This window comes from Neofelis nebulosa, chromosome 13 (genome assembly GCF_028018385.1).
Source record: "Neofelis nebulosa isolate mNeoNeb1 chromosome 13, mNeoNeb1.pri, whole genome shotgun sequence".
Taxonomy (NCBI): domain Eukaryota; kingdom Metazoa; phylum Chordata; class Mammalia; order Carnivora; family Felidae; genus Neofelis; species Neofelis nebulosa.
The window spans coordinates 24,709,781-24,722,159 of NC_080794.1; the positions used below are offsets into that span (position 1 = coordinate 24,709,781).

The following is a 12,379-nucleotide window of genomic DNA, read 5'->3' on the forward strand; positions in this document are numbered from 1 at the left end:
CAAAGACAGGAGCATCTGCATTGAAATGGGTCAGAGAAATGGTTTCATTTAATCTCCATCAGCCCTTCCTGTAGGCCAGTAAAACTCATAATTAAAAGGAAAAGCCCCATATTCTGCTCGTCCCTTGGAAGGGAAAGAGAGTAGTGGAACATGTATCCAATGTCCCAGGGTTTTTTTGGGGTGAGGGGCTAGGAGGGGTTGGTTTATATTTTGCTTCACTTGGAGTGCTGATGGGGAACTGGCATACTTTGGATGCTGGGGGCTATTTAGAACCAAAGAGAGCTCAACTGTATGTGGTAGTGCTAGAGAATCTGCACTACTCTAGATAGACACCAGAAGGTGAAAGAGACTAAACCCTCATGAAAAAGAAACTGGAAAACCTCTGTAATTGGAAAATTACACAAAGTCCATAGAATATGTATCCTTATAAAGCGTTTGAGAATCTCTAGCCAGGCTGATTGATGGAAGTCTTCCAATATACAAAGCCACTGGGGAGGTGGCTGCTTCTGTAAAGTGCAAAAATCACAACAAAAAAACATGGCAAATAACAAGGCACATGAAAGCAGGGAAACGTGGCCCAATCAAAAGAACCAAATAAATCTTCAGAAACCAACACTCAAGAAATAGAGATCTGTGAATTACCAATGAAGTCAAAACAATTGGCTTAAAGAGGCTCAATATGCTCCAGGGGAACACAAGTAAATAAACAAGTAAATAAACAAGTAAATAAAATAAGGAAAATAATGCATAAATAAAATGAAAATATCAACAAAAGAGGTAGAAACTAAAAAAACTAAGCAGAAATTCTGGAACTGAAAAAGTAGCTTAATTGAAAAAAAATTTAGTAGAAGGGATCAATAGCAGACTTGATAAAGCAGAAGAAAGAATGAGTGATCTTGAATACAGTTCATTTGAAATCAGAGGAATGGAAAGAAAAAAAATGAAAAGTCGAAAAAAAAAGTCTTAGGGACTTATGAGACACTGTCAAATGGATCAATTTATACAACATCAGAGTTTCTGAAGAGAAGAGAGAGATGAGCAGAGCTCTTTTAAAGACATATGCCAGGAAACTTTCTGAACAAGGGAAGAAATGAACATACAAATTCAAGAAGCTTAAAAGATTCCAACTAGGATGAATCTAAAGAAGTCCACACTGAGACATATTATAATCAAACTGTGAAAACTCAAGACAATCTTGAGAGCAGCAAGAGAAAAATATACAAGGAAAAATATATAAGGAAGCTCCTGTACAATTGTCCGCAGATTTCTTATCAGAAACATTACAGGCCAGAGTGCTGAAAGAAAAAAACCTCTCAAACAAGAATACTATATGAGGCAAAACTTTCCTTCAGAAATGAGGGAGAAATAAAGACTTTCCTGGATAAATAAAAGCTGAGGAAGTTCATGACAACTGGATATGCCTTACAAGAATGGATAAAGGGAGTTCTTCAAGTTGAAAGGAAAGGACAGAACATGAAAGCATGTATAAATATAAAGCTCTCTGGTAAAGAAAATACCTATAGAAGATGCACAAAAGAAGAAATGATAAAGGAAGCAAAACATGTCACTGTAAAAAAAAAAATGAAACACGAAGGCAGCAAGAGAGGAAAGAGGGATAAAATGCCTATAAGACATATGGAAATCAGTTAACAAAGTGACAGTAAAAAGTCCTTCCCTGTTAGTAATTATTTTATTTCACTTTAGTTAATTTTTAAGTGTTTCTTTATTTTGAGAGAGAGTTTGATAGACTGCACATGCGTGTGTGTGTTGTGAGTGGGGGAAAGGCAGAGAAAGAGGGAGAGAGAATCCCAAGCAGGCTTTGCACTGTCAGCATGGAGCCCATGTGGGACTTGATCTCAGGAACCATGAAATCATGACCTTGTTAGCCAGGAGTTGGACACTTAACTGATTGAGCCAGTAATTATTGGAGTCCCGTCATTACTGGAGCCAGCACTCCAGTAAATATTTTCAACATAAACAGATTAAACTCCCCACATAGAGTGGCTGAATGGCTTAAAACAAAAAAAGGCCAACTATAGTGGTCTACAAGAGTTTACTTTAGACATAAGGACATACACAGGTTGAAAGTGAATGGATGGAAAAAGATACTCCATTGCAAATGGCAACCTAAAGAGAGTAGAGGTGACCATACTTACATCAGACAAAATAAACTTTAAGGCAAAAAATGCCACAAGGGACCAAGAAGGTGATTATGTAAAGATAAAAGGCTCAGTTCCTAGGAAAATGTAACAGTTGGAACAGGAGGGAAGATGGCGGCGTAGGAGGATGCTGGGCTCAACTCATCCTGCTGATCACTTAGATTCCACCCAAATCTGCCTAAATAACCCAGAAAACCACCAGTAGACTAGAGGAATGGACTCTCCGGAGCCAAGCGTAGACAAGAGGCCCACGGAAGAGGGTAGGAAGGGCGGCGAGGTGTTGCACGCTACACAGACTGGCGGGAGTGAGACAGGCGGTGGAGGGGCAGCCTGCCCGGCAAGGCAGAGCCCCCGAGTCTGGTTTGCAAAAGCGGAGGGGCCAGACTCCATGAGTTCTGACCGCCAGTAGGACTTAACATCTGGAAAGTTAAAAGTCAACAGCCCTGAGCGTGGAGGGCAAGAGGACGCTGGAAGGGAGAGTAATTGAGACCCGGAAGGACAGAGCTCAGCTTGGCCGGAGAACAAAGGCGCTGGCAAGTGCCGTTTCCCTCTCCCATCCCCCAGCTGAAATTCCAAAGGGAACCAGGTCCCCTCACCGAACGTGCTTGCATCATGCAAACACCCAATGCTGTGCTTCCATGGATCCATTCCTCCCACGGGCCTATCTCCCTCCTGGTGCTGCAGGGCACTTCCCGAAGGGGACCACCAATGGCAAAGTGAGCTAAGTCTGTCGCTCCCACCCCTGTGCACCTTGTGGATCCACCCCAGCTAATACACCCTTGGCCAGATCCCATCAAAGCAGCACCACAAGTCTGGCAGTGTGCAAGTAGCCCTGACAGGGGCCACACCACTCCCCAGTGAGTCCTGCCCCTGGGAAAGAGGAAGAAAAGGTACACACCAGTCTGACTGTGGCCCCAGCAGTGGGCTGGGGGCAGACATTGAGTCTGACTGCGGCCCCGCCCACCAACACAAGTTGTTCCAGACAGCACAGGGGAAGTGCCCTGCAGTTTGGAGCTACCACAGGGACTACCCAAAATGATGAAGTGGAAGAATTCTCCTCAAAAGAAATTCTAGGAAGTAGCAACAGCTAGCGAATTGATCAAAACTGATTTAAGCAATATAATGGAACAAGAATTTAGAATAATAATCATGAAATTAATCGCTGGGCTTGAAAAACACATAGAGGACAGCAGAGAATCTATTGCTACAGAGATCAAGGGACTAAGAAATAGTCATGAGGAGCTAAACAATGCTATAAGTGAGGTGCAAAATAAAATGGAGGCGACCACAGCTCAGATTGAAGAGGCAGAGGAGAGAATAGGTGAATTAGAAGATAAAACGATGGAAAAAGAGGAAGCTGAGAAAAAGAGATAAAAAAATCCAGGAGCATGAGGGAGGGGAGAATTAGAGAACTAAGTGATGAAATCAAACGGAACAATATCCGTATCATAGGAATTCCAGAAGAAGAAGAAGAGAGAGAAAGAGGCTGAAGGTGTACTTGAACAAATCATAGCTGAGAAGGTCCCTGATCTGGGGAAGGAAAAAGGCATTGAAAACCAAGAGGCACAGAGAACTCCCTTCAGACATAACCTGAATTAATCTTCTGCACGACATATCATAGTGAAACTGGCAAAACACAAGGATAAAGAGAAAATTCTGAAAGCAGCTAGGGATAAACACGCTCTAACATATAGAGGGAGACCCATAAGACTAGTGGCAGACCTATCTACTGAAACTTGGCAGGCCAGAAAGGAATGGCAGAAAATCTTCAACACGATGAACAGAAAAAATATGCAGCCAAGAATCCTTTATCCAGCAAGTCTGTCATTCAGAATAGAAGGAGAGATAAAGGTCTTCCCAAACAAACAAAAACTGAAGGAACTCATCACCACTAAACCAGCCCTACAAGAGATCCTAAGGGGGATTCTGTGAGTGAAATGTTGCAAGGCCCACAAAGTACCAGAGACATCACTACAAGCATGAAACCTACAGACATCACATTGACTCTAAACCCATATCTTTCAGTAATAACACTGAGTGTAAATGGGCTAATTGCTCCAACCAAAAGACATAGGGTATCAGAATGGATAAAAAAACAAGACCCATCTATTTTCTGTCTACAAGAGACTCATTTTAGACCTGAGGACACCTTCAGATTGAAAGTGAGGGGATGGAGAACTACCTACCATGCCACTGGAATTCAGAAGGAAGCTGGAGTAGCCATACTTACATCAGACAAACTAGACTTTAAATTAAAGGCTGTATAACAAGGGATGAAGCAGGGCATTATATAATAATTACAGGGTCTGTCCATCAGGAAGAGCTAACAATTATACATGTCTATGCGCCAAATACAGGAGCCCCAAATATATAAAACAATCACAAACATAAACAGCCTTATTGATAAGACTGTGGTAATTGCAGGGGACTTTAATACTCCACTTACAGCAATGGCTCGAGCATCTAGACACAGGATCAATAAAGCAACAAGGACCCTGAATGATGCAGTGGATCAGATGGACTTGGCAGATATGTTTAGAACTCTGCATCCTAAAGCAACAGAATATACTTTCTTCTCGAGTGCACATGGAACATTCTCCAAGATAGATCACATACCGGGGCACAAAACAGCTCTACATGAGTATAAAAACAATTGAGATCATACCATGCACACTTTCAGACCACAATGCTGTGAAGCTTGAAATCAACCACAGGAAAAGTCTGGAAAACCTCCAAAAGCATGGAGGTTAAAGAACACCCTACTAAAGAATGAATGCGTCAACCAGGCAATTAGAGAAGAAATTAAAAAATATATGGAAACAAATGAAAATGAAAATAAAACAATCCAACGCTTTGGGACGCAGTGAAGGCAGTCCTGAGAGGAAAATACATTGCAATCCAGGGCTATCTCAAGAAACAAGAAAAATCCCAAATACAAAATCAGACAGCACACCTAAAGGAACTAGAAGCAGAACAGCAAAGACACCCCAAACCTAGCAGAAGAAGAGAAATAGTAAAGATCAGAGCAGAAATAAACAATTTAGAATCTAAAAAAACTGGAGAGCCGACCAATGAAACCAAGAGTTGTTTTTTTATGGGAAAAATAAAATTGATAAACCTCTAGCCAGGTTTCTCAAAAAGAAAAGGGAGATGATCCAAATAGATAAAATCATGAATGAAAATGGAATTATTACAACCAATCCCTCAGAAATACAAGCAATTATCAGGGAATACTATGAAAAATTATATGCCAACAAACTGGACAACCTGGAAGAAATGGACAAATTCTTAAGCACCCACACACTTCCAAAACTCAAACAGGAAGAAATAGAAAACTTGAACAGACCCATCACCAGCAAAGAAGTTGAATCAGTTATCAAAAAACTCCCAAGAAATGAGAGTCCAGGACCAGATGGCTTCCCAGGGGAATTCTACCAGACATTGAAAGCAGAGATAACACCTATCCTTCTCAAGCTGTTCCAAAAAATAGAAAGGGAAGGAAAACTTCCAGACTCACTCTGCGAAGCCAGCGTTACTTTGATTCCCAAACCAGACAGAGACCCAGCAAAAAAAGAGAACTATAGGCCAATATCCCTGATGAATATGGATGCAAATATTCTCAACAAGATACTAGCAAATTGAATTCAAGAGCATGTAAAAGGAATTATTCACTATGATCAAGTGGGATTCATTCCTGGGCTGCAGGGCTGGTTCAACATTCTCAAATCAATCAATGTGATGCATCACATTAAAAAAAGAAAAGAAAAGAACCATATGATCCTATCAATCAATGCAGAAAAGGCATTTGACAAAATTCAGCATCCTTTGTGAATAAAAACCCTCGAGAAAGTCGGGATAGAAGGAACATACTTAAACATCATAAAAGCCTTTTATGAAAAGCCCACAGCTAATATCATCCTCAATGGGGAAAAACTGAGAGCTTCCCCCTTGAGATCAGGCACACGACAGGGATGACCACTCTCACTGCTGTTGTCTAACATGGTGTTGGAAGTTCTAGCATCAGCGATCAGACACCAAAAGGAAATCAAAGGCATCAAAATTGGCAAGGATGGGGTCGAGCTTTCACTTTTTGCAGATGACACAATATTATACATGGAAAACCCAATAGACTCCACCAAAAGTCTGCTAGAACTGATACGTGAATTCAGCAAAGTCTCAGTATATAAAATCAGTGTACAGAAATCAGTTGCTTTGTTACACGCTAATAATGAAGCAACAAAAAGACAAATAAAGAAACTGATCCCATTCACAATTGCAGCAAGAAGCGTAAAGTACCCAGGAATAAACCTAACTAAAGATGTAAAAGATCTGTATGCTGAAAACTATCGAAAGCTTATGAAAGAAATTGAAGAAGATACAAAGAAATGGAAAAACATTCCGTGCTCGTGGATTAGAAAAATAAATATTGTTAAAATGTCAATACTATCCAAAGCTTTCTACACATTGATTGCAATCCCAATCAAAATTGCACCAGCATTCTTCTCGAAGCTAGAATAAGCAATTCTAAAATTTGTATGGAACCACAAAAGACCCCGAATAGCCAAAGTAGTTTTGAAGAAGAAGACCAAAGCAGGAGGCATCACAATCCCAGACTTTAGCCTCGACTACAAAGCTGTAATCATCAAGACAGCATGGTATTGGTACAAAAACAGACACATAGACCAGTGGAACAGAATAGTAACCCCAGAATTAGACCCACAAAAGTATGGCCAGCTAATCTTTGACAAAGCAGGAGAGAATATCCAATGGAAAAAAAGACAGTGTCTTTAACAAATGGTGCTGGGAGAACTGGACAGCAACCTGCAGAAGGATGAAACTAGACCACTTTCTTACACCATTCACAAAAATAAACTCAAAGTGGATAATGGACCTGAATGTGAGACAGAAAACCATCAAAACCCGGTGGAGAAAGCAGGAAAAATCCTCTTTGACCTCAGCCGCAGCAATTCCTTGCTTGACACATCCCCAAAGGCAAGGGAATTAAAAGCAAAAATGAACTATTGGGATCTTGTCAAAATAAAAATCTTCTGCACTGCAAGGGAAACAATCAAAAAAACTAAAAGGCAACGAATGGAATGGGAAAAGATAGTTGCAAATGACATATCAGAGAAAGCGCTAGTATCCAAAATCTATAAAGAAGTCACCAAACTCCACACCTGAAAAACATAATCCAGTGAAGAAAGGGACAGAAGACATGAATAGACACTTCTCTAAAGAAGACATCCAGATTGCCAACAAGCACATGAAAAGATGCTGAACGTCGCTCCTCATCAGGGAAATATAAATCCAAACCACACTGAGACATCACTTCACTCCAGTCAGAGTGGCTAAAATGAACAAATCAGGAGACTATAGATACTGGCGAGGATGTGGAGAAACGGGAACCCTGTTGCGCTGTTAGTGGGAATGCAAACTGGTGCAGCTACTCTGGAAACAGTGTGGAGTTTCCTCAAAAAATTAAAAATAGGTCTACCCTATGACCCAGCAACAGCACTGCTAGGAATTTACCCAAAGGATACAGGAGTGCTGATGCATAGGGGCACTTGTACCCCAATGTTTATAGCAGCACTTTCAACAATAGCCAAATGATGGAAAGAGCCTAAATGTCCATCAACTGATGAATGGATAAAGAAATTGTGGTTTATATACACAATGGAATACTACCTGGCAATGAGAAAGAATGAAATCTGGCCTTTTGTAGCAACGTGGATGGAACTGGAGAGTGTTATGCTAAGTGAAATAAGTCATAGAGAGAAAGACAGATACCATATGTTTTCACTCTTATGTGGATCCTGAGAAACTTAACAGAAGACCATAGGGGAGGGGAAGGAAAAGAAAAATTAGGGTGGGAGCCAAAACATAAGACACTCTTAAAGACTGAGAACAAACTGAGGGTTGTTGGGGGGTGGGAGGGAGGGAAGGGTGGGTGATGGTATTGAGGAAGGCACCTGTTGGGATGAGCACTGGGTATTGTATGGAAACCAATTTGACAATAAATTTCATATTAAAAAAATGTAACAGTTATATGCACCTAATAGAGCACCCAACTATGTGAAGCAAACATTACATTGACAGAAATGAAGGTAGAAATAGACAGTAACATAATGATAGTGGGAGATTTCAACACCCCACTTTCAGTAAGGGGATAGGTCAAACAAACTGAAGGTTAACAGGGAACAGGATTTGAACAACACGATAGACCAATTGGACCTAATAGACATATATGGAACACTCCACCCAACAGTAGCCGAATACACATTTTTCTCCAGTGTACCTGGAACATTCTTCAATATAGATCACATATTAGGCCACAGAACTATTCTTCACCAATTTAAGAAGAATTGAAATCATACCAAATACCTTTTTCTGACCACGGTGGAATGAAACTAGATATCAATAGCAAAAGGAAAACTGGAAACTTCACAGAAATGTGAAAATTAAACAGCACACTTCTGAATGAATCAGTGGGTCAAAGGAGAAAACACAGGGGTAAGTGGAAATTATCTTGAGACAAATGAAAATGAAAACAATATAATAAAACTATGGGCTGCAGCAAAAGTAGTACTAAGAAGGAAAGTTATGATGATAAATGCATATATTGAACAAAAATTTTCTGTTTGAGAGTCTAACAACTCAAGAACTAGAAAAAGAAGAACAAATTAAACCCAATTTTTAGCAGAAGGAAGTAAAGATTAGAAGCAGAAATTGATGATAGAATAGAAAAGCAACAGAAAAAGGACATTAAGAGTTGGTTCTTTGAAGATTCATGAATTTGAAAAGTTTTGGCTAGACTGAATAAAAGGAAACTCAAGAAAAATCAGAAATGAAAGGAGTTCTTACATGTGATGGCACAGAAATAAAAAAGATCAAACAGGAAAACTGAGGAATTATATGCCAAAAAATTGGGTAACCTAGAAGAAATGGGTACATTTAGAAACATATATTATCTACCAAGACTAATCATGAAGAAATAAAAAGTCTGAACGGAGTTATAACTAGTAAGGCGATTGAATCAATAATAACCTTACAACACGGAAAAGCCTAGATCCATACCAAACATTTAAAGAATTGATACCAGTTGTCCAACTCTTCCTAAAATTTGAGGAGGTTGGAACACTTCCATACTCATTCTGTGAGGCCACCTGATGCTGAAATCAAAGGTACTACAAGAAAAGAAGACTGTAGACCAATATCCCTAATGAATATTGATGCAAAGATCATCAACAAAATATTAGGAAACTAAATTCAACAGCATATTAAAAGGAGTATATGTTATGTCTAAGTGAGATTTATTTCTGGAATGCAAGAATGGTTTAACTTGTGAAAATCAATCTGTATAATATACAACATGAACAGAATGAAGGACAAAACCGATATGATTATCTCAAATGGGTAGTAAAAAGATTTGACAATATTCATCATTCTTTCATGATAAAAACATTCAATGAACTGAGAATAGAAGGAAATTACCTCAATGTATGGAAGGCCAAATATGAAAAGCCACAGCTAACATCAATCAGTGGTGAAAAACTTTCAGTTTTTCCTCTAAGGTTAGGATGCTTATTCTCACCACCTCTATTCAGTAAAGTACTGAAAATCTTGGCCAAAACATTCAGGGAAGAAAAACAAATCAAAAGGCATCCAAATAGGAAGGGAAGAGGTGACATTATTTCTGTTGCAGATGACATGATCTTATATATAGAAGGCCTAAAGATTCCACACACACGAAAACTGTTAGAATAAATGAATTCAGCAAAGTTGTAGGTTATGGGACGAACATACAGACATAAATTGCAGTTCTGTACAATGACCAATCCAAAAGACAGCTTCAAAAGAATAAAATACTTAGGAATAAACTTAAGAGGTGAAAGATTTTCATATTGAGAACTACAAAACATTGCTGAAAGAAATCAAAGAAGACACAAATAAGTGGAAAGACATTTTGTATATATGGTTGGAAGACTTAATATTGTTAAAATGCCCTACTACCCAAAGTGATCTACAGATTCAATGCAAATGCTATTGAAATCTGTGTCATATTTTGCAGAAAGAAGAAAAATTCTAAAATTCATATGGAATCTTAAAGGACCCCAGGTCGTGAAATCAGTCTTGAAAAAGAAGAACAAAGCTGGAGGCCTTACACTTCTGACTTCATATTATAAAGCTACAGTAATCAAACAGTATGGTGTTGGTATAAAGACAGACATATAGACCAAAAGAACACCATAGGGAACCCAGAAGTACACCTTCCCTTATATGGTCAAAAGATCTTTGACAAAGGTGCCAAGGGTACATGATGGGAAAGGATAATCTCTTCAACATGTATTGTTAGGAAAACTAGAGATCCACAAGCAAAAGAATTAATTTTGGGACCTTACCTTACACCATACACAAAAATTAACTTGAAATGGTTCAAAGACCTAAATGTAAGACCCCTAAAAGAAAATATAGGGGAAGGGCTTTATGTCACTAGGTTTGGCAAGTATTTTTGGATATAACACGAAAAGCGTAGGCACCAAAAGCAGTAATTGACAAATGGTATGATATCAAACTTAAAAACTTCTGTGTAGCAAAGGGCACAATCAACAGAGTGAAAAGGTACCCTACAGAAAGGAAGAAAGTATCTGCAAACTGTATATCTGATAAGGGATTAATACCCATATTATAGAACTCCTGCAACTCAGTAACAAAAAGTAAAATTGTTAAAAAATTGATAAAGGTTTTGAATAGCCATTACTCCAAAGAAGATCTACAAATGACCAACAATCATGAAAAGATGCTCAACATCACGTAATTATTAGGAAAATGCAGTTTAGAACCACAGTGAGGTATCACCTTACAGCCGTTAGGATGGCCATTATCCCCAAAGCAGAAAATAACAAGTGTTGGCAAAGATGTGGAGAAATTGGAACCCACGTGCACTGTTGGGAATGTGAAATGGTGCACATGGAAATATGGAAAATAGTATGATGCAAAATAGTATGATGTTTCCTTGTCAAATTAAAAATGGAATTATCATATGGTCCAGCAGTGCTACTTTTGCATATATATATATAAAAGAATTGAAAGCAGCCATTCAAAGAGATAGGTGCATATCCATGTTCATTGGAGCATTATTCATACAGTAGCCAAGAGATGAAAGCAACCTAAATGCTCATCAGTTGATAAATGGATAAAGCAAATGTGGTGTATATATATGCACAGTGGAATGTTATGTAACCTTAAAAAGAAGAAAATCTAGGGGAGCCTGGGTGATTCAGTTGGTTGAGCATCCAACTACTGCTCAGAGCATGATCTCACTTTTCATGAGTTTGAGCCCCACATCAGGCTCACTATTGTCAGTGTGAAGCCCACTTTGGATCCTCTGACCCCCTCTTGTCTCTGCCCTGCCCCTGCTCACTCTTCCCCTCTCTCTCTCTCTCTCTCTCTCTCTCTCTCTCTCTCCCAAAATAAACATAAAAAACTCTGCTTGGTAAAATCTTTAAAAAAGAAAATCTTGTAATATGCTGCAACATGAATGAACCTTAAGAACATTAAGCTAAGAGAAAATTAAAATAAGCCAGTCACAGGAAGATAAATACTGTATGACATGATTCCGCTTAAATGAGGTGTCTAAAATAGTCAAAACTCTTAGAAACAGAAAGTAGAATGGTGTTGCCAGTGGCTGGAGGGAGTGGAATAGAAGAATCTAGTCTTTGCTTAGTTACAGAGTTTCACTTTTGCAAGATGAAAAACATGTAGAGATCTGTTGCACAACAGTGTACATATAGTTAACGCTATTGTACTCTTCATTTAAAAAATGGTTAAGATGATGGGGTGCCTGGGTGGTTCAGTCAGTTAAGCATCCAACTTTGGCTCAGGTGATGATCTCCCAGTTAGTGAGTTCGAGTCCCGTGCTGGGCTCTGTGCTGACAGCTCAGAGCCTGGAGCCTGCTTTGGATTCTGTGCCTCTGTCTCTCCCTGTTCCTTCCTCCCGCTCACTCTCTCTCTCAAAAATAAGTAAACATTAAAAAAAAAAATTAAAAAAATGGTTAAGATGGGAAATATCACATATTTTTGTCTAAAACAAAAACCGAAAGGGGCGCCTGGGTGGCTCAGTCATTTGAGCCTCCGACTTTGGCTCAGGTCATGATCTCACGTTTGTGAGTTCAAGCCCCACGTCGGGCTCTGTGCTGACAGCTCAGGGCCTGGAGCCTGCT

At 39.3% G+C, this 12,379-nt stretch overlaps 1 protein-coding gene across 3 annotated transcripts in view; it reads left to right on the top strand.

Annotated features, from left to right (window-relative positions):
* Nucleotides 1-12,379, top strand: part of BICC1 (BicC family RNA binding protein 1) — a 299,149-nt gene that overhangs the window by 14,822 nt on the left and 271,948 nt on the right. The gene's annotated exons all lie outside the window — the stretch shown is intronic.